The following is a 20,191-nucleotide window of genomic DNA, read 5'->3' as shown; positions in this document are numbered from 1 at the left end:
TCAAGCTGATCAAAGGAAAGAGGGAGTTTTCTCTCAGTTACAAAAGGTTCTTTGATGTATGACCATATGCTTTTTCAAGGTAACACTTTTACAGTCTCTTTCCCGATCTCCCGCAATCTTCACACAATGGTTCAAACAGGATCCAGACCCCTGGGGCAGTTCCCCTTTGTTGAATAAGGTGAAACTTCCCCCAGGGCTCAAGACACCCCTAATTCTATTAGCAAGCATTTCCACAGTCATACCAGAATCAGGATAACTTATTTACAATAATTCCAACAATTGTCAAGTAGGTTACTCCGAAAAAGGGGCGCATGCGCATTGACTCTGTATGAGAGCAGCAGTGCATGATGGGATTTTTTAAAATCATACTTTAAAGCTAAATTAAAGACCGGTCAGTTGATGTAATGACTCAACTATTACATGTACTAGTTCTCGGTAGAATTGCCTTATACAGGGTGTGTGTTTATGACTACGTGATTACGGTGTAGCAAACGAGTTTGTGACTAAAAATGGCGAGCATGCGAAACAAGAGGGTGCTGCATTTGTGTACAATTCATACTTACCTGGCAGGGGAGACACCATGATCATGAAGGTGGTTCACTCAGGGTGAGGCCCAGCCATTGCACTCCTGGTTGTGCTGACCCCTGCGAATTCCCCAAATGTGGGAATCTCGACTGCATAATTTCTGGTAGAGGGGGACTGCGTTCGCGCTCTCCCCTGGTCATCTGTTAAAAAACAAGAAGGTCATCGCTCATATTGGTTTCCTACACTTCAGTTGTGACCTCTCAAAGCCTTCACTGTTGGCCCAATCTTAATCACAGACTGATATTAATTATATGTTGTCCGTGAATACTTATTAAGAAATTCCAAATTGTCTGTTAGCTTCCTTCCAATGCTTTCGCCCTGGTTGCACTGCTTCCAGATGTGTGTTTTCATATTGAAGCATTTAACCAATCACATTTCAGCCATTATTTGTTGCCAGGGTCAGAAATCTGCCCCAAGGCCTTCACAATCAGTTCTGCAGGGTCTGCTGCATTAAACAAGCGTTGCAAGGGACTGTTGCTTTAACCAATCAGAATTCGATTTGGTGACACCAAGGCCTTCTCGCAGGCGTAGGGATACGTCATTGCCTTCTCGCAGTCAATGTTTTGATCATCAGCCTGTGATGTTTCCAAAATGGTCACATATTGAGCTCTACAATAAGGCCAAAAGGATAGAGAGAAAACTTAAAACTGTAGTATTTTCTTCTTCAAATCGTTTTAATATTTTCATTCCCCCCCAAAACTTTGGCTTTCAATTATTGTGTATTTGGTTATTTTGCCTCTGAGGTGATTGTTCAATTAAGGCCAGTTATAATTTATATTATTTGAATTAAATATCTTGAAATTCAACGATACTAGTTGAATTGTGAGTTGATCAATTTTGTGACATACTAGTGGAAAGTTGTCATTGTTCATCACAACACCAGGAAACAGGAAGTAATACGTTAAGCAGGGGTTGTTGATTTGTTGTCATTTTTTGCCAAATGTTGCTCAAATAAATGGCTTTTCACTGCAAAAATTGTGTTTGCCAATCAGAGAACCTTGGGGTGCCGGTAAATAGGTTAAGGTTATTGCTACTTTCCTATGGACCATTGTGAGTCACATGACCTCAAGGACTCCACATTTTCAAAGCATTTGTTCAATTTAAATACAGAAAAGCAACATGTTTTTTCACCTGTTATCAAACAGAGTGTGTAGTTTTCAGTGTGTTGTATAAAGTGTGCTTTTGTTGTCATGTGATCTGTGTGACCATTACTATAGGTCGTAATGGCTGGAAAGAAGTCGTCCTTCCTGACAGTATTGGTTATCGCTTCTCGGCCTTTTGGCTAAGATCAAGTGTAGTATCTGTTCTTATCAGTTTAATATCTGATATGTCCCCTATCTGGGGACCTTATATTAAATTGATTTTTGGAACTGGGAGATGGAATAGGGGCTTGCTCTGTCCACTCCACGCATCGACCTGGTATTGCAGTACTTCCAGGAATGGTGCACCCCCTAACAATGTCAATATACATGCATTTCCTTCCCTCTAAACCAGGGGTGTCCAAACTATTCCACAAAGGGTCGCAGTGGGTGCGGGTTTTCATTCCAACCCATCAAGATGACACCTTTTCACCAATCGGGTGTCCTACAAGTGCAATCAGTGGATTGCAGTCAGGTGCTTCTTGTTCTCATTGGTCAAAATGTCTGTGCTGGATCGGTTGGAACAAAAACCTGCACCCACAGCGGCCCTCGAGGACCGGTTTGGCCATCCCTGCTCTAAACCTATAGACTTCTCCACAAAGTTGAGTTAGAGGTAAAATTATGTTACCCATGCTTAATTACTGTATTGAGTTAATCTCTGATAGTTGAAAATACTACTCGGTCATTTGGATTTATTATAAATTTCACAAGACCTCCAATAAATCCAACCTATTTACACCCACATGATGTATGTATATACCCTGCTTCATATCACAACGCTGCTGCAATGCCCTGACTGCTTAATTCAGTAGCTGCAACGTGATTGGCAGCATAATACAGCTGCTGCAACGTGATTGGCTGCTCAAAGGACTGGGGTCGCCCACTAGTTAGTAGTGCGTTAGCCTGTGTGTTGAAGTACTATTGCGGATATAGACCTAGCTCGTTCTGTTTTGCTTGCGTCAGCACACTCTTATTTCTCTTCAAATCGCACAAATCTTTCGCCTTTTACTAAAGATTTCCGTGGGGAGGAATAATAAGAGTTTTATCCAATTTTTTGATGCTCTGCTCAAACGGAGCTTCCCTCATCTGTCAAAATAAAATTACTATACTATTCTAAAAAGCAGCATCTTCCATCAGATTCCTACTTCACTGCTTATTTAAAGCACATTTATGTCAGTAAGCATCTTATGTTTCTTAGGGAAAGTCTATTTCAACTAAGGGGGTCTACCCGCCTACGGAATTTTGTTGTTTGAATTTTACCTGATAGTGCCTAGGATTGTCAGGGGTTTTATTTCTTTTTCTTTTTTACTTTTTATTTCGTTTTCTATTTTACTTCATTCTCATTCATTCCTTTTTTAAATAAAATTTACTCACGATTCTCTGCGTCCTTGGTATCCCTTCAACCTTTGGACCCCAGCCCGTAAGGAAGAAACAGTCCTGGAAAAGGATCTTTATGCTGTGTACACAGACTTTTCTGGATCTTGCTCACCCACAGGGATCGTTAGGTATCTTGGGATCCGGCTCGAAGGACCATGTAAATGTTAGGTTTAAACACCAGACATTTGTATCACCAATCTGAAAGAAGGAAATCACAGAGAATTGAGTCAACTTTATTTGCAGTGAGAGGGTCGGGGACTGCTCGGTCACAATCCTCCGACACACTCTGAAGATGTCTCCTCTCGCCTTGTCTCTTATTGTGTCAAGTTACAGGAAGTTTCAAGCTGATCAAAGGAAAGAGGGAGTTTTCTCTCAGTTACAAAAGGTTCTTTGATGTATGACCATATGCTTTTTCAAGGTAACACTTTTACAGTCTCTTTCCCGATCTCCCGCAATCTTCACACAATGGTTCAAACAGGATCCAGACCCCTGGGGCAGTTCCCCTTTGTTGAATAAGGTGAAACTTCCCCCAGGGCTCAAGACACCCCTAATTCTATTAGCAAGCATTTCCACAGTCATACCAGAATCAGGATAACTTATTTACAATAATTCCAACAATTGTCAAGTAGGTTACTCCGAAAAAGGGGCGCATGCGCATTGACTCTGTATGAGAGCAGCAGTGCATGATGGGATTTTTTAAAATCATACTTTAAAGCTAAATTAAAGACCGGTCAGTTGATGTAATGACTCAACTATTACATGTACTAGTTCTCGGTAGAATTGCCTTATACAGGGTGTGTGTTTATGACTACGTGATTACGGTGTAGCAAACGAGTTTGTGACTAAAAATGGCGAGCATGCGAAACAAGAGGGTGCTGCATTTGTGTATAATTCATACTTACCTGGCAGGGGAGACACCATGATCATGAAGGTGGTTCACTCTGGGTGAGGCCCAGCCATTGCACTCCTGGTTGTGCTGACCCCTGCAAATTCCCCAAATGTGGGAATCTCGACTGCATAATTTCTGGTAGAGGGGGACTGCGTTCGCGCTCTCCCCTGGTCATCTGTTAAAAAACAAGAAGGTCATTGCTCATATTGGTTTCCTACACTTCAGTTGTGACCTCTCAAAGCCTTCACTGTTGGCCCAATCTTAATCACAGACTGATATTAATTATATGTTGTCCATGAATACTTATTAAGAAATTCCAAATTGTCTGTTAGCTTCCTTTCAATGCTTTCGCCCTGATTGCACTGCTTCCAGATGTGTGTTTTCATATTGAAGCATTTAACCAATCACATTTCAGCCATTATTTGTTGCCAGGGTCAGAAATCTGCCCCAAGGCCTTCACAATCAGTTCTGCAGGGTCTGCTGCATTAAACAAGCGTTGCAAGGGACTGTTGCTTTAACCAATCAGAATTCGATTTGGTGACACCAAGGCCTTCTCGCAGGCGTAGGGATACGTCATTGCCTTCTCGCAGTCAATGTTTTGATCATCAGCCTGTGATGTTTCCAAAATGGTCACATATTGAGCTCTACAATAAGGCCAAAAGGATAGAGAGAAAACTTAAAACTGTAGTATTTTCTTCTTCAAATCGTTTTAATATTTTCATTCCCCCCCAAAACTTTGGCTTTCAATTATTGTGTATTTGGTTATTTTGCCTCTGAGGTGATTGTTCAATTAAGGCCAGTTATAATTTATATTATTTGAATTAAATATCTTGAAATGCAACGATACTAGTTGAATTGTGAGTTGATCAATTTTGTGACATACTAGTGGAAAGTTGTCATTGTTCATCACAACACCAGGAAACAGGAAGTAATACGTTAAGCAGGGGTTGTTGATTTGTTGTCATTTTTTGCCAAATGTTGCTCAAATAAATGGCTTTTCACTGCAAAAATTGTGTTTGCCAATCAGAGAACCTTGGGGTGCCGGTAAATAGGTTAAGGTTATTGCTACTTTCCTATGGACCATTGTGAGTCACATGACCTCAAGGACTCCACATTTTCAAAGCATTTGTTCAATTTAAATACAGAAAAGCAACATGTTTTTTCACCTGTTATCAAACAGAGTGTGTAGTTTTCAGTGTGTTGTATAAAGTGTGCTTTTGTTGTCATGTGATCTGTGTGACCATTACTATAGGTCGTAATGGCTGGAAAGAAGTCGTCCTTCCTGACAGTATTGGTTATCGCTTCTCGGCCTTTTGGCTAAGATCAAGTGTAGTATCTGTTCTTATCAGTTTAATATCTGATACGTCCCCTATCTGGGGACCTTATATTAAATTGATTTTTGGAACTGGGAGATGGAATAGGGGCTTGCTCTGTTCACTCCACGCATCAACCTGGTATTGCAGTACTTCCAGGAATGGTGCACCCCCTAACAATGTCAATATACATGCATTTCCTTCCCTACCTATAGACTTCTCCACAAAGTTGAGTTAGAGGTAAAATTATGTTACCCATGCTTAATTACTGTATTGAGTTAATCTCTGATAGTTGAAAATACTACTCGGTCATTTGGATTTATTATAAATTTCACTAGACCTCCAATAAATCCAACCTATTTACACCCACATGATGTATGTATATGCCCTGCTTCATATCACAACGCTGCTGCAATGCCCTGACTGCTTAATTCAGTAGCTGCAACGTGATTGGCAGCATAATACAGCTGCTGCAACGTGATTGGCTGCTCAAAGGACTGGGGTCGCCCACTAGTTAGTAGTGCGTTAGCCTGTGTGTTGAAGTACTATTGCGGATATAGACCTAGCTCGTTCTGTTTTGCTTGCGTCAGCACACTCTTATTTCTCTTCAAATCGCACAAATCTTTCGCCTTTTACTAAAGATTTCCGTGGGGAGGAATAATAAGAGTTGTATCCAATTTTTTGATGCTCTGCTCAAACGGAGCTTCCCTCATCTGTCAAAATAAAATTACTAAACTATTCTAAAAAGCAGCATCTTCCATCAGATTCCTACTTCACTGCTTATTTAAAGCACATCTATGTCAGTAAGCATCTTATGTTTCTTAGGGAAAGTCTATTTCAACTAAGGGGGTCTACCCGCCTACGGAATTTTGTTGTTTGAATTTTACCTGATAGTGCCTAGGATTGTCAGGGGTTTTATTTCTTTTTCTTTTTTACTTTTTATTTCATTTTCTATTTTACTTCATTCTCATTCATTCCTTTTTAAAATAAAATTTACTCACGATTCTCTGCGTCCTTGGTATCCCTTCAACCTTTGGACCCCAGCCCATAAGGAAGAAACAGTCCTGGAAAAGGATCTTTATGCTGTGTACACAGACTTTTCTGGATCTTGCTCACCCACTGGGATCGTCAGGTATCTTGGGATCCGGCTCGAAGGACCATGTAAATGTTAGGTTTAAACACCAGACATTTGTATCACCAATCTGAAAGAAGGAAATCACAGAGAATTGAGTCAACTTTATTTGCAGTGAGAGGGTCGGGGACTGCTCGGTCGCAATCCTTCCGACACACTCTGAAGATGTCTCCTCTCGCCTTGTCTCTTATTGTGTCAAGTTACAGGAAGTTTCAAGCTGATCAAAGGAAAGAGGGAGTTTTCTCTCAGTTACAAAAGGTTCTTTGATGTATGACCATATGCTTTTTCAAGGTAACACTTTTACAGTCTCTTTCCCGATCTCCCGCAATCTTCACACAATGGTTCAAACAGGATCCAGACCCCTGGGGCAGTTCCCCTTTGTTGAATAAGGTGAAACTTCCCCCAGGGCTCAAGACACCCCTAATTCTATTAGCAAGCATTTCCACAGTCATACCAGAATCAGGATAACTTATTTACAATAATTCCAACAATTGTCAGGTAGGTTACTCCGAAAAAGGGGCGCATGCGCATTGACTCTGTATGAGAGCAGCAGTGCATGATGGGATTTTTTAAAATCATACTTTAAAGCTAAATTAAAGACCGGTCAGTTGATGTAATGACTCAACTATTACATGTACTAGTTCTCGGTAGAATTGCCTTATACAGGGTGTGTGTTTATGACTACGTGATTACGGTGTAGCAAACGAGTTTGTGACTAAAAATGGCGAGCATGCGAAACAAGAGGGTGCTGCATTTGTGTACAATTCATACTTACCTGGCAGGGGAGACACCATGATCATGAAGGTGGTTCACTCAGGGTGAGGCCCAGCCATTGCACTCCTGGTTGTGCTGACCCCTGCGAATTCCCCAAATGTGGGAATCTCGACTGCATAATTTCTGGTAGAGGGGGACTGCGTTCGCGCTCTCCCCTGGTCATCTGTTAAAAAACAAGAAGGTCATCGCTCATATTGGTTTCCTACACTTCAGTTGTGACCTCTCAAAGCCTTCACTGTTGGCCCAATCTTAATCACAGACTGATATTAATTATATGTTGTCCATGAATACTTATTAAGAAATTCCAAATTGTCTGTTAGCTTCCTTTCAATGCTTTCGCCCAGGTTGCACTGCTTCCAGATGTGTGTTTTCATATTGAAGCATTTAACCAATCACATTTCAGCCATTATTTGTTGCCAGGGTCAGAAATCTGCCCCAAGTCCTTCACAATCAGTTCTGCAGGGTCTGCTGCATTAAACAAGCGTTGCAAGGGACTGTTGCTTTAACCAATCAGAATTCGATTTGGTGACACCAAGGCCTTCTCGCAGGCGTAGGGATACGTCATTGCCTTCTCGCAGTCAATGTTTTGATCATCAGCCTGTGATGTTTCCAAAATGGTCACATATTGAGCTCTACAATAAGGCCAAAAGGATAGAGAGAAAACTTAAAACTGTAGTATTTTCTTCTTCAAATCGTTTTAATATTTTCATTCCCCCCCAAAACTTTGGCTTTCAATTATTGTGTATTTGGTTATTTTGCCTCTGAGGTGATTGTTCAATTAAGGCCAGTTATAATTTATATTATTTGAATGAAATATCTTGAAATTCAACGATACTAGTTGAATTGTGAGTTGATCAATTTTGTGACATACTAGTGGAAAGTTGTCATTGTTCATCACAACACCAGGAAACAGGAAGTAATACGTTAAGCAGGGGTTGTTGATTTGTTGTCATTTTTTGCCAAATGTTGCTCAAATAAATGGCTTTTCACTGCAAAAATTGTGTTTGCCAATCAGAGAACCTTGGGGTGCCGGTAAATAGGTTAAGGTTATTGCTACTTTCCTATGGACCATTGTGAGTCACATGACCTCAAGGACTCCACATTTTCAAAGCATTTGTTCAATTTAAATACAGAAAAGCAACATGTTTTTTCACCTGTTATCAAACAGAGTGTGTAGTTTTCAGTGTGTTGTATAAAGTGTGCTTTTGTTGTCATGTGATCTGTGTGACCATTACTATAGGTCGTAATGGCTGGAAAGAAGTCGTCCTTCCTGACAGTATTGGTTATCGCTTCTCGGCCTTTTGGCTAAGATCAAGTGTAGTATCTGTTCTTATCAGTTTAATATCTGATACGTCCCCTATCTGGGGACCTTATATTAAATTGATTTTTGGAACTGGGAGATGGAATAGGGGCTTGCTCTGTTCACTCCACGCATCAACCTGGTATTGCAGTACTTCCAGGAATGGTGCACCCCCTAACAATGTCAATATACATGCATTTCCTTCCCTACCTATAGACTTCTCCACAAAGTTGAGTTAGAGGTAAAATTATGTTACCCATGCTTAATTACTGTATTGAGTTAATCTCTGATAGTTGAAAATACTACTCGGTCATTTGGATTTATTATAAATTTCACTAGACCTCCAATAAATCCAACCTATTTACACCCACATGATGTATGTATATGCCCTGCTTCATATCACAACGCTGCTGCAATGCCCTGACTGCTTAATTCAGTAGCTGCAACGTGATTGGCAGCATAATACAGCTGCTGCAACGTGATTGGCTGCTCAAAGGACTGGGGTCGCCCACTAGTTAGTAGTGCGTTAGCCTGTGTGTTGAAGTACTATTGCGGATATAGACCTAGCTCGTTCTGTTTTGCTTGCGTCAGCACACTCTTATTTCTCTTCAAATCGCACAAATCTTTCGCCTTTTACTAAAGATTTCCGTGGGGAGGAATAATAAGAGTTGTATCCAATTTTTTGATGCTCTGCTCAAACGGAGCTTCCCTCATCTGTCAAAATAAAATTACTAAACTATTCTAAAAAGCAGCATCTTCCATCAGATTCCTACTTCACTGCTTATTTAAAGCACATCTATGTCAGTAAGCATCTTATGTTTCTTAGGGAAAGTCTATTTCAACTAAGGGGGTCTACCCGCCTACGGAATTTTGTTGTTTGAATTTTACCTGATAGTGCCTAGGATTGTCAGGGGTTTTATTTCTTTTTCTTTTTTACTTTTTATTTCATTTTCTATTTTACTTCATTCTCATTCATTCCTTTTTAAAATAAAATTTACTCACGATTCTCTGCGTCCTTGGTATCCCTTCAACCTTTGGACCCCAGCCCATAAGGAAGAAACAGTCCTGGAAAAGGATCTTTATGCTGTGTACACAGACTTTTCTGGATCTTGCTCACCCACTGGGATCGTCAGGTATCTTGGGATCCGGCTCGAAGGACCATGTAAATGTTAGGTTTAAACACCAGACATTTGTATCACCAATCTGAAAGAAGGAAATCACAGAGAATTGAGTCAACTTTATTTGCAGTGAGAGGGTCGGGGACTGCTCGGTCGCAATCCTTCCGACACACTCTGAAGATGTCTCCTCTCGCCTTGTCTCTTATTGTGTCAAGTTACAGGAAGTTTCAAGCTGATCAAAGGAAAGAGGGAGTTTTCTCTCAGTTACAAAAGGTTCTTTGATGTATGACCATATGCTTTTTCAAGGTAACACTTTTACAGTCTCTTTCCCGATCTCCCGCAATCTTCACACAATGGTTCAAACAGGATCCAGACCCCTGGGGCAGTTCCCCTTTGTTGAATAAGGTGAAACTTCCCCCAGGGCTCAAGACACCCCTAATTCTATTAGCAAGCATTTCCACAGTCATACCAGAATCAGGATAACTTATTTACAATAATTCCAATAATTGTCAGGTAGGTTACTCCGAAAAAGGGGCGCATGCGCATTGACTCTGTATGAGAGCAGCAGTGCATGATGGGATTTTTTAAAATCATACTTTAAAGCTAAATTAAAGACCGGTCAGTTGATGTAATGACTCAACTATTACATGTACTAGTTCTCGGTAGAATTGCCTTATACAGGGTGTGTGTTTATGACTACGTGATTACGGTGTAGCAAACGAGTTTGTGACTAAAAATGGCGAGCATGCGAAACAAGAGGGTGCTGCATTTGTGTACAATTCATACTTACCTGGCAGGGGAGACACCATGATCATGAAGGTGGTTCACTCAGGGTGAGGCCCAGCCATTGCACTCCTGGTTGTGCTGACCCCTGCGAATTCCCCAAATGTGGGAATCTCGACTGCATAATTTCTGGTAGAGGGGGACTGCGTTCGCGCTCTCCCCTGGTCATCTGTTAAAAAACAAGAAGGTCATCGCTCATATTGGTTTCCTACACTTCAGTTGTGACCTCTCAAAGCCTTCACTGTTGGCCCAATCTTAATCACAGACTGATATTAATTATATGTTGTCCATGAATACTTATTAAGAAATTCCAAATTGTCTGTTAGCTTCCTTTCAATGCTTTCGCCCAGGTTGCACTGCTTCCAGATGTGTGTTTTCATATTGAAGCATTTAACCAATCACATTTCAGCCATTATTTGTTGCCAGGGTCAGAAATCTGCCCCAAGGCCTTCACAATCAGTTCTGCAGGGTCTGCTGCATTAAACAAGCGTTGCAAGGGACTGTTGCTTTAACCAATCAGAATTCGATTTGGTGACACCAAGGCCTTCTCGCAGGCGTAGGGATACGTCATTGCCTTCTCGCAGTCAATGTTTTGATCATCAGCCTGTGATGTTTCCAAAATGGTCACATATTGAGCTCTACAATAAGGCCAAAAGGATAGAGAGAAAACTTAAAACTGTAGTATTTTCTTCTTCAAATCGTTTTAATATTTTCATTCCCCCCCAAAACTTTGGCTTTCAATTATTGTGTATTTGGTTATTTTGCCTCTGAGGTGATTGTTCAATTAAGGCCAGTTATAATTTATATTATTTGAATGAAATATCTTGAAATTCAACGATACTAGTTGAATTGTGAGTTGATCAATTTTGTGACATACTAGTGGAAAGTTGTCATTGTTCATCACAACACCAGGAAACAGGAAGTAATACGTTAAGCAGGGGTTGTTGATTTGTTGTCATTTTTTGCCAAATGTTGCTCAAATAAATGGCTTTTCACTGCAAAAATTGTGTTTGCCAATCAGAGAACCTTGGGGTGCCGGTAAATAGGTTAAGGTTATTGCTACTTTCCTATGGACCATTGTGAGTCACATGACCTCAAGGACTCCACATTTTCAAAGCATTTGTTCAATTTAAATACAGAAAAGCAACATGTTTTTTTCACCTGTTATCAAACAGAGTGTGTAGTTTTCAGTGTGTTGTATAAAGTGTGCTTTTGTTGTCATGTGATCTGTGTGACCATTACTATAGGTCGTAATGGCTGGAAAGAAGTCGTCCTTCCTGACAGTATTGGTTATCGCTTCTCGGCCTTTTGGCTAAGATCAAGTGTAGTATCTGTTCTTATCAGTTTAATATCTGTTACGTCCCCTATCTGGGGACCTTATATTAAATTGATTTTTGGAACTGGGAGATGGAAGAGGGACTTGCTCTGTCCACTCCACGCATCGACCTGGTATTGCAGTACTTCCAGGAATGGTGCACCCCCTAACAATGTCAATATACATATATTTCCTTCCCTCTAAACCAGGGGTGTCCAAACTATTCCACAAAGGGCCGCAGTGGGTGCGGGTTTTCATTCCAACCCATCAAGATGACACCTTTTCACCAATCGGGTGTCCTACAAGTGCAATCAGTGGATTGCAGTCAGGTGCTTCTTGTTCTCATTGGTCAAAATGTCTGTGCTGGATCGGTTGGAACAAAAACCTGCACCCACAGCGGCCCTCGAGGACCGGTTTGGCCATCCCTGCTCTAAACCTATAGACTTCTCCACAAAGTTGAGTTAGAGGTAAAATTATGTTACCCATGCTTAATTACTGTATTGAGTTAATCTCTGATAGTTGAAAATACTACTCGGTCATTTGGATTTATTATAAATTTCACTAGACCTCCAATAAATCCAACCTATTTACACCCACATGATGTATGTATATGCCCTGCTTCATATCACAACGCTGCTGCAATGCCCTGACTGCTTAATTCAGTAGCTGCAACGTGATTGGCAGCATAATACAGCTGCTGCAACGTGATTGGCTGCTCAAAGGACTGGGGTCGCCCACTAGTTAGTAGTGCGTTAGCCTGTGTGTTGAAGTACTATTGCGGATATAGACCTAGCTCGTTCTGTTTTGCTTGCGTCAGCACACTCTTATTTCTCTTCAAATCGCACAAATCTTTCGCCTTTTACTAAAGATTTCCGTGGGGAGGAATAATAAGAGTTTTATCCAATTTTTTGATGCTCTGCTCAAACGGAGCTTCCCTCATCTGTCAAAATAAAATTACTATACTATTCTAAAAAGCAGCATCTTCCATCAGATTCCTACTTCACTGCTTATTTAACGCACATCTATGTCAGTAAGCATCTTATGTTTCTTAGGGAAATTCTATTTCAACTAAGGGGGTCTACCCGCCTACGGAATTTTGTTGTTTGAATTTTATCTGATAGTGCCTAGGATTGTCAGGGGTTTTATTTCTTTTTCTTTTTTACTTTTTATTTCGTTTTCTATTTTACTTCATTCTCATTCATTCCTTTTTAAAATAAAATTTACTCACGATTCTCTGCGTCCTTGGTATCCCTTCAACCTTTGGACCCCAGCCCATAAGGAAGAAACAGTCCTGGAAAAGGATCTTTATGCTGTGTACACAGACTTTTCTGGATCTTGCTCACCCACTGGGATCGTCAGGTATCTTGGGATCCGGCTCGAAGGACCATGTAAATGTTAGGTTTAAACACCAGACATTTGTATCACCAATCTGAAAGAAGGAAATCACAGAGAATTGAGTCAACTTTATTTGCAGTGAGAGGGTCGGGGACTGCTCGGTCGCAATCCTCCGACACACTCTGAAGATGTCTCCTCTCGCCTTGTCTCTTATTGTGTCAAGTTACAGGAAGTTTCAAGCTGATCAAAGGAAAGAGGGAGTTTTCTCTCAGTTACAAAAGGTTCTTTGATGTATGACCATATGCTTTTTCAAGGTAACACTTTTACAGTCTCTTTCCCGATCTCCCGCAATCTTCACACAATGGTTCAAACAGGATCCAGACCCCTGGGGCAGTTCCCCTTTGTTGAATAAGGTGAAACTTCCCCCAGGGCTCAAGACACCCCTAATTCTATTAGCAAGCATTTCCACAGTCATACCAGAATCAGGATAACTTATTTACAATAATTCCAACAATTGTCAGGTAGGTTACTCCGAAAAAGGGGCGCATGCGCATTGACTCTGTATGAGAGCAGCAGTGCATGATGGGATTTTTTAAAATCATACTTTAAAGCTAAATTAAAGACCGGTCAGTTGATGTAATGACTCAACTATTACATGTACTAGTTCTCGGTAGAATTGCCTTATACAGGGTGTGTGTTTATGACTACGTGATTACGGTGTAGCAAACGAGTTTGTGACTAAAAATGGCGAGCATGCGAAACAAGAGGGTGCTGCATTTGTGTACAATTCATACTTACCTGGCAGGGGAGACACCATGATCATGAAGGTGGTTCACTCAGGGTGAGGCCCAGCCATTGCACTCCTGGTTGTGCTGACCCCTGCGAATTCCCCAAATGTGGGAATCTCGACTGCATAATTTCTGGTAGAGGGGGACTGCGTTCGCGCTCTCCCCTGGTCATCTGTTAAAAAACAAGAAGGTCATCGCTCATATTGGTTTCCTACACTTCAGTTGTGACCTCTCAAAGCCTTCACTGTTGGCCCAATCTTAATCACAGACTGATATTAATTATATGTTGTCCATGAATACTTATTAAGAAATTCCAAATTGTCTGTTAGCTTCCTTTCAATGCTTTCGCCCAGGTTGCACTGCTTCCAGATGTGTGTTTTCATATTGAAGCATTTAACCAATCACATTTCAGCCATTATTTGTTGCCAGGGTCAGAAATCTGCCCCAAGGCCTTCACAATCAGTTCTGCAGGGTCTGCTGCATTAAACAAGCGTTGCAAGGGACTGTTGCTTTAACCAATCAGAATTCGATTTGGTGACACCAAGGCCTTCTCGCAGGCGTAGGGATACGTCATTGCCTTCTCGCAGTCAATGTTTTGATCATCAGCCTGTGATGTTTCCAAAATGGTCACATATTGAGCTCTACAATAAGGCCAAAAGGATAGAGAGAAAACTTAAAACTGTAGTATTTTCTTCTTCAAATCGTTTTAATATTTTCATTCCCCCCCAAAACTTTGGCTTTCAATTATTGTGTATTTGGTTATTTTGCCTCTGAGGTGATTGTTCAATTAAGGCCAGTTATAATTTATATTATTTGAATGAAATATCTTGAAATTCAACGATACTAGTTGAATTGTGAGTTGATCAATTTTGTGACATACTAGTGGAAAGTTGTCATTGTTCATCACAACACCAGGAAACAGGAAGTAATACGTTAAGCAGGGGTTGTTGATTTGTTGTCATTTTTTGCCAAATGTTGCTCAAATAAATGGCTTTTCACTGCAAAAATTGTGTTTGCCAATCAGAGAACCTTGGGGTGCCGGTAAATAGGTTAAGGTTATTGCTACTTTCCTATGGACCATTGTGAGTCACATGACCTCAAGGACTCCACATTTTCAAAGCATTTGTTCAATTTAAATACAGAAAAGCAACATGTTTTTTCACCTGTTATCAAACAGAGTGTGTAGTTTTCAGTGTGTTGTATAAAGTGTGCTTTTGTTGTCATGTGATCTGTGTGACCATTACTATAGGTCGTAATGGCTGGAAAGAAGTCGTCCTTCCTGACAGTATTGGTTATCGCTTCTCGGCCTTTTGGCTAAGATCAAGTGTAGTATCTGTTCTTATCAGTTTAATATCTGATACGTCCCCTGTCTGGGGACCTTATATTAAATTGATTTTTGGAACTGGGAGATGGAATAGGGGCTTGCTCTGTCCACTCCACGCATCGACCTGGTATTGCAGTACTTCCAGGAATGGTGCACCCCCTAACAATGTCAATATACATGCATTTCCTTCCCTCTAAACCAGGGGTGTCCAAACTATTCCACAAAGGGCCGCAGTGGGTGCGGGTTTTCATTCCAACCCATCAAGATGACACCTTTTCACCAATCGGGTGTCCTACAAGTGCAATCAGTGGATTGCAGTCAGGTGCTTCTTGTTCTCATTGGTCAAAATGTCTGTGCTGGATCGGTTGGAACAAAAACCTGCACCCACAGCGGCCCTCGAGGACCGGTTTGGCCATCCCTGCTCTAAACCTATAGACTTCTCCACAAAGTTGAGTTAGAGGTAAAATTATGTTACCCATGCTTAATTACTGTATTGAGTTAATCTCTGATAGTTGAAAATACTACTCGGTCATTTGGATTTATTATACATTTCACTAGACCTCCAATAAATCCAACCTATTTACACCCACATGATGTATGTATATGCCCTGCTTCATATCACAACGCTGCTGCAATGCCCTGACTGCTTAATTCAGTAGCTGCAACGTGATTGGCAGCATAATACAGCTGCTGCAACGTGATTGGCTGCTCAAAGGACTGGGGTCGCCCACTAGTTAGTAGTGCGTTAGCCTGTGTGTTGAAGTACTATTGCGGATATAGACCTAGCTCGTTCTGTTTTGCTTGCGTCAGCACACTCTTATTTCTCTTCAAATCGCACAAATCTTTCGCCTTTTACTAAAGATTTCCGTGGGGAGGAATAATAAGAGTTTATCCAATTTTTTGATGCTCTGCTCAAACGGAGCTTCCCTCATCTGTCAAAATAAAATTACTATACTATTCTAAAAAGCAGCATCTTCCATCAGATTCCTACTTCACTGCTTATTTAAAGCACATCTATGTCAGTAAGCATCTTATGTTTCTTAGGGAAAGTCTATTTCAACTAAGGGGGTCTACCCGCCTACGGAATTTTGTTGTTTGAATTTTACCTGATAGTGCCTAGGATTGTCAGGGGTTTTATTTCTTTTTCTTTTTTACTTTTTATTTCGTTTTCTATTTTACTTCATTCTCATTCATTCCTTTTTAAAATAAAATTTACTCACGATTCTCTGCGTCCTTGGTATCCCTTCAACCTTTGGACCCCAGCCCATAAGGAAGAAACAGTCCTGGAAAAGGATCTTTATGCTGTGTACACAGACTTTTCTGGATCTTGCTCACCCACTGGGATCGTCAGGTATCTTGGGATCCGGCTCGAAGGACCATGTAAATGTTAGGTTTAAACACCAGACATTTGTATCACCAATCTGAAAGAAGGAAATCACAGAGAATTGAGTCAACTTTATTTGCAGTGAGAGGGTCGGGGACTGCTCGGTCGCAATCCTCCGACACACTCTGAAGATGTCTCCTCTCGCCTTGTCTCTTATTGTGTCAAGTTACAGGAAGTTTCAAGCTGATCAAAGGAAAGAGGGAGTTTTCTCTCAGTTACAAAAGGTTCTTTGATGTATGACCATATGCTTTTTCAAGGTAACACTTTTATAGTCTCTTTCCCGATCTCCCGCAATCTTCACACAATGGTTCAAACAGGATCCAGACCCCTGGGGCAGTTCCCCTTTGTTGAATAAGGTGAAACTTCCCCCAGGGCTCAAGACACCCCTAATTCTATTAGCAAGCATTTCCACAGTCATACCAGAATCAGGATAACTTATTTACAATAATTCCAACAATTGTCAAGTAGGTTACTCCGAAAAAGGGGCGCATGCGCATTGACTCTGTATGAGAGCAGCAGTGCATGATGGGATTTTTTAAAATCATACTTTAAAGCTAAATTAAAGACCGGTCAGTTGATGTAATGACTCAACTATTACATGTACTAGTTCTCGGTAGAATTGCCTTATACAGGGTGTGTGTTTATGACTACGTGATTACGGTGTAGCAAACGAGTTTGTGACTAAAAATGGCGAGCATGCGAAACAAGAGGGTGCTGCATTTGTGTACAATTCATACTTACCTGGCAGGGGAGACACCATGATCATGAAGGTGGTTCACTCAGGGTGAGGCCCAGCCATTGCACTCCTGGCTGTGCTGACCCCTGCGAATTCCCCAAATGTGGGAATCTCGACTGCATAATTACTGGTAGAGGGGGACTGCGTTCGCGCTCTCCCCTGGTCATCTGTTAAAAAACAAGAAGGTCATCGCTCATATTGGTTTCCTACACTTCAGTTGTGACCTCTCAAAGCCTTCACTGTTGGCCCAATCTTAATCACAGACTGATATTAATTATATGTTGTCCATGAATACTTATTAAGAAATTCCAAATTGTCTGTTAGCTTCCTTTCAATGCTTTCGCCCTGGTTGCACTGCTTCCAGATGTGTGTTTTCATATTGAAGCATTTAACCAATCACATTTCAGCCATTATTTGTTGCCAGGGTCAGAAATCTGCCCCAAGGCCTTCACAATCAGTTCTGCAGGGTCTGCTGCATTAAACAAGCGTTGCAAGGGACTGTTGCTTTAACCAATCAGAATTCGATTTGGTGACACCAAGGCCTTCTCGCAGGCGTAGGGATACGTCATTGCCTTCTCGCAGTCAATGTTTTGATCATCAGCCTGTGATGTTTCCAAAATGGTCACATATTGAGCTCTACAATAAGGCCAAAAGGATAGAGAGAAAACTTAAAACTGTAGTATTTTCTTCTTCAAATCGTTTTAATATTTTCATTCCCCCCCAAAACTTTGGCTTTCAATTATTGTGTATTTGGTTATTTTGCCTCTGAGGTGATTGTTCAATTAAGGCCAGTTATAATTTATATTATTTGAATGAAATATCTTGAAATTCAACGATACTAGTTGAATTGTGAGTTGATCAATTTTGTGACATACTAGTGGAAAGTTGTCATTGTTCATCACAACACCAGGAAACAGGAAGTAATACGTTAAGCAGGGGTTGTTGATTTGTTGTCATTTTTTGCCAAATGTTGCTCAAATAAATGGCTTTTCACTGCAAAAATTGTGTTTGCCAATCAGAGAACCTTGGGGTGCCGGTAAATAGGTTAAGGTTATTGCTACTTTCCTATGGACCATTGTGAGTCACATGACCTCAAGGACTCCACATTTTCAAAGCATTTGTTCAATTTAAATACAGAAAAGCAACATGTTTTTTCACCTGTTATCAAACAGAGTGTGTAGTTTTCAGTGTGTTGTATAAAGTGTGCTTTTGTTGTCATGTGATCTGTGTGACCATTACTATAGGTCGTAATGGCTGGAAAGAAGTCGTCCTTCCTGACAGTGTTGGTTATCGCTTCTCGGCCTTTTGGCTAAGATCAAGTGTAGTATCTGTTCTTATCAGTTTAATATCTGTTACGTCCCCTATCTGGGGACCTTATATAAAATTGATTTTTGGAACTGGGAGATGGAATAGAGGCTTGCTCTGTCCACTCCACGCATCGACCTGGTATTGCAGTACTTCCAGGAATGGTGCACCCCCTAACAATGTCAATGTACATATATTTCCTTCCCTCTAAACCAGGGGTGTCCAAACTATTCCACAAAGGGCCGCAGTGGGTGCGGGTTTTCATTCCAACCCATCAAGATGACACCTTTTCACCAATCGGGTGTCCTACAAGTGCAATCAGTGGATTGCAGTCAGGTGCTTCTTGTTCTCATTGGTCAAAATGTCTGTGCTGGATCGGTTGGAACAAAAACCTGCACCCACAGCGGCCCTCGAGGACCGGTTTGGCCATCCCTGCTCTAAACCTATAGACTTCTCCACAAAGTTGAGTTAGAGGTAAAATTATGTTACCCATGCTTAATTACTGTATTGAGTTAATCTCTGATAGTTGAAAATACTACTCGGTCATTTGGATTTATTATAAATTTCACTAGACCTCCAATAAATCCAACCTATTTACACCCACATGATGTATGTATATGCCCTGCTTCATATCACAACGCTGCTGCAATGCCCTGACTGCTTAATTCAGTAGCTGCAACGTGATTGGCAGCATAATACAGCTGCTGCAACGTGATTGGCTGCTCAAAGGACTGGGGTCGCCCACTAGTTAGTAGTGCGTTAGCCTGTGTGTTGAAGTACTATTGCGGATATAGACCTAGCTCGTTCTGTTTTGCTTGCGTCAGCACACTCTTATTTCTCTTCAAATCGCACAAATCTTTCGCCTTTTACTAAAGATTTCCGTGGGGAGGAATAATAAGAGTTTTATCCAATTTTTTGATGCTCTGCTCAAACGGAGCTTCCCTCATCTGTCAAAATAAAATTACTATACTATTCTAAAAAGCAGCATCTTCCATCAGATTCCTACTTCACTGCTTATTTAAAGCACATCTATGTCAGTAAGCATCTTATGTTTCTTAGGGAAAGTCTATTTCAACTAAGGGGGTCTACCCGCCTACGGAATTTTGTTGTTTGAATTTTATCTGATAGTGCCTAGGATTGTCAGGGGTTTTATTTCTTTTTCTTTTTTACTTTTTATTTCGTTTTCTATTTTACTTCATTCTCATTCATTCCTTTTTAAAATAAAATTTACTCACGATTCTCTGCGTCCTTGGTATCCCTTCAACCTTTGGACCCCAGCCCATAAGGAAGAAACAGTCCTGGAAAAGGATCTTTATGCTGTGTACACAGACTTTTCTGGATCTTGCTCACCCACTGGGATCGTCAGGTATCTTGGGATCCGGCTCGAAGGACCATGTAAATGTTAGGTTTAAACACCAGACATTTGTATCACCAATCTGAAAGAAGGAAATCACAGAGAATTGAGTCAACTTTATTTGCAGTGAGAGGGTCGGGGACTGCTCGGTCGCAATCCTCCGACACACTCTGAAGATGTCTCCTCTCGCCTTGTCTCTTATTGTGTCAAGTTACAGGAAGTTTCAAGCTGATCAAAGGA

General features: G+C 41.0%; 18 non-coding genes across 18 annotated transcripts; all 18 read left to right on the top strand.

Moving 5' to 3' along the window:
* The first annotated feature begins 555 nt into the window (after window positions 1-555).
* Window positions 556-720, top strand: LOC144065210 (U1 spliceosomal RNA). Its single transcript, XR_013297102.1, has one exon. It is a non-coding gene; the product is annotated as a U1 spliceosomal RNA (small nuclear RNA).
* A 1,127-nt stretch (window positions 721-1,847) lies between these two features.
* Window positions 1,848-2,038, top strand: LOC144065055 (U2 spliceosomal RNA). Its single transcript, XR_013296957.1, has one exon. It is a non-coding gene; the product is annotated as a U2 spliceosomal RNA (small nuclear RNA).
* Window positions 2,039-2,688: 650 nt separating this feature from the next.
* Window positions 2,689-2,802, top strand: LOC144065121 (U5 spliceosomal RNA). Its single transcript, XR_013297019.1, has one exon. It is a non-coding gene; the product is annotated as a U5 spliceosomal RNA (small nuclear RNA).
* Window positions 2,803-3,995: 1,193 nt separating this feature from the next.
* LOC144065228 (U1 spliceosomal RNA) lies at window positions 3,996-4,160 on the top strand. The gene has a single exon (XR_013297119.1). It is a non-coding gene; the product is annotated as a U1 spliceosomal RNA (small nuclear RNA).
* Window positions 4,161-5,287: 1,127 nt separating this feature from the next.
* Window positions 5,288-5,478, top strand: LOC144065068 (U2 spliceosomal RNA). Its single transcript, XR_013296970.1, has one exon. It is a non-coding gene; the product is annotated as a U2 spliceosomal RNA (small nuclear RNA).
* Window positions 5,479-5,894: 416 nt separating this feature from the next.
* On the top strand, window positions 5,895-6,008 carry LOC144065130 (U5 spliceosomal RNA). The gene has a single exon (XR_013297028.1). It is a non-coding gene; the product is annotated as a U5 spliceosomal RNA (small nuclear RNA).
* Window positions 6,009-7,202: 1,194 nt separating this feature from the next.
* Window positions 7,203-7,367, top strand: LOC144065208 (U1 spliceosomal RNA). The gene has a single exon (XR_013297101.1). It is a non-coding gene; the product is annotated as a U1 spliceosomal RNA (small nuclear RNA).
* A 1,127-nt stretch (window positions 7,368-8,494) lies between these two features.
* Window positions 8,495-8,685, top strand: LOC144065067 (U2 spliceosomal RNA). The gene has a single exon (XR_013296969.1). It is a non-coding gene; the product is annotated as a U2 spliceosomal RNA (small nuclear RNA).
* Window positions 8,686-9,101: 416 nt separating this feature from the next.
* Window positions 9,102-9,215, top strand: LOC144065129 (U5 spliceosomal RNA). The gene has a single exon (XR_013297027.1). It is a non-coding gene; the product is annotated as a U5 spliceosomal RNA (small nuclear RNA).
* Window positions 9,216-10,409: 1,194 nt separating this feature from the next.
* LOC144065207 (U1 spliceosomal RNA) lies at window positions 10,410-10,574 on the top strand. Its single transcript, XR_013297100.1, has one exon. It is a non-coding gene; the product is annotated as a U1 spliceosomal RNA (small nuclear RNA).
* Window positions 10,575-11,702: 1,128 nt separating this feature from the next.
* Window positions 11,703-11,893, top strand: LOC144065091 (U2 spliceosomal RNA). The gene has a single exon (XR_013296993.1). It is a non-coding gene; the product is annotated as a U2 spliceosomal RNA (small nuclear RNA).
* Window positions 11,894-12,543: 650 nt separating this feature from the next.
* LOC144065120 (U5 spliceosomal RNA) lies at window positions 12,544-12,657 on the top strand. Its single transcript, XR_013297018.1, has one exon. It is a non-coding gene; the product is annotated as a U5 spliceosomal RNA (small nuclear RNA).
* A 1,193-nt stretch (window positions 12,658-13,850) lies between these two features.
* LOC144065206 (U1 spliceosomal RNA) lies at window positions 13,851-14,015 on the top strand. Its single transcript, XR_013297099.1, has one exon. It is a non-coding gene; the product is annotated as a U1 spliceosomal RNA (small nuclear RNA).
* Window positions 14,016-15,142: 1,127 nt separating this feature from the next.
* Window positions 15,143-15,333, top strand: LOC144065084 (U2 spliceosomal RNA). Its single transcript, XR_013296986.1, has one exon. It is a non-coding gene; the product is annotated as a U2 spliceosomal RNA (small nuclear RNA).
* Window positions 15,334-15,985: 652 nt separating this feature from the next.
* Window positions 15,986-16,096, top strand: LOC144065135 (U5 spliceosomal RNA). Its single transcript, XR_013297033.1, has one exon. It is a non-coding gene; the product is annotated as a U5 spliceosomal RNA (small nuclear RNA).
* A 1,193-nt stretch (window positions 16,097-17,289) lies between these two features.
* Window positions 17,290-17,454, top strand: LOC144065221 (U1 spliceosomal RNA). The gene has a single exon (XR_013297112.1). It is a non-coding gene; the product is annotated as a U1 spliceosomal RNA (small nuclear RNA).
* Window positions 17,455-18,581: 1,127 nt separating this feature from the next.
* LOC144065089 (U2 spliceosomal RNA) lies at window positions 18,582-18,772 on the top strand. Its single transcript, XR_013296991.1, has one exon. It is a non-coding gene; the product is annotated as a U2 spliceosomal RNA (small nuclear RNA).
* Window positions 18,773-19,422: 650 nt separating this feature from the next.
* LOC144065119 (U5 spliceosomal RNA) lies at window positions 19,423-19,536 on the top strand. Its single transcript, XR_013297017.1, has one exon. It is a non-coding gene; the product is annotated as a U5 spliceosomal RNA (small nuclear RNA).
* Window positions 19,537-20,191: the final 655 nt, after the last annotated feature.

Source organism: Stigmatopora argus, chromosome 19 (genome assembly GCF_051989625.1).
Source record: "Stigmatopora argus isolate UIUO_Sarg chromosome 19, RoL_Sarg_1.0, whole genome shotgun sequence".
Lineage (NCBI taxonomy): Eukaryota > Metazoa > Chordata > Actinopteri > Syngnathiformes > Syngnathidae > Stigmatopora > Stigmatopora argus.
This window is presented reverse-complemented; position numbering and strand designations above follow the sequence as displayed.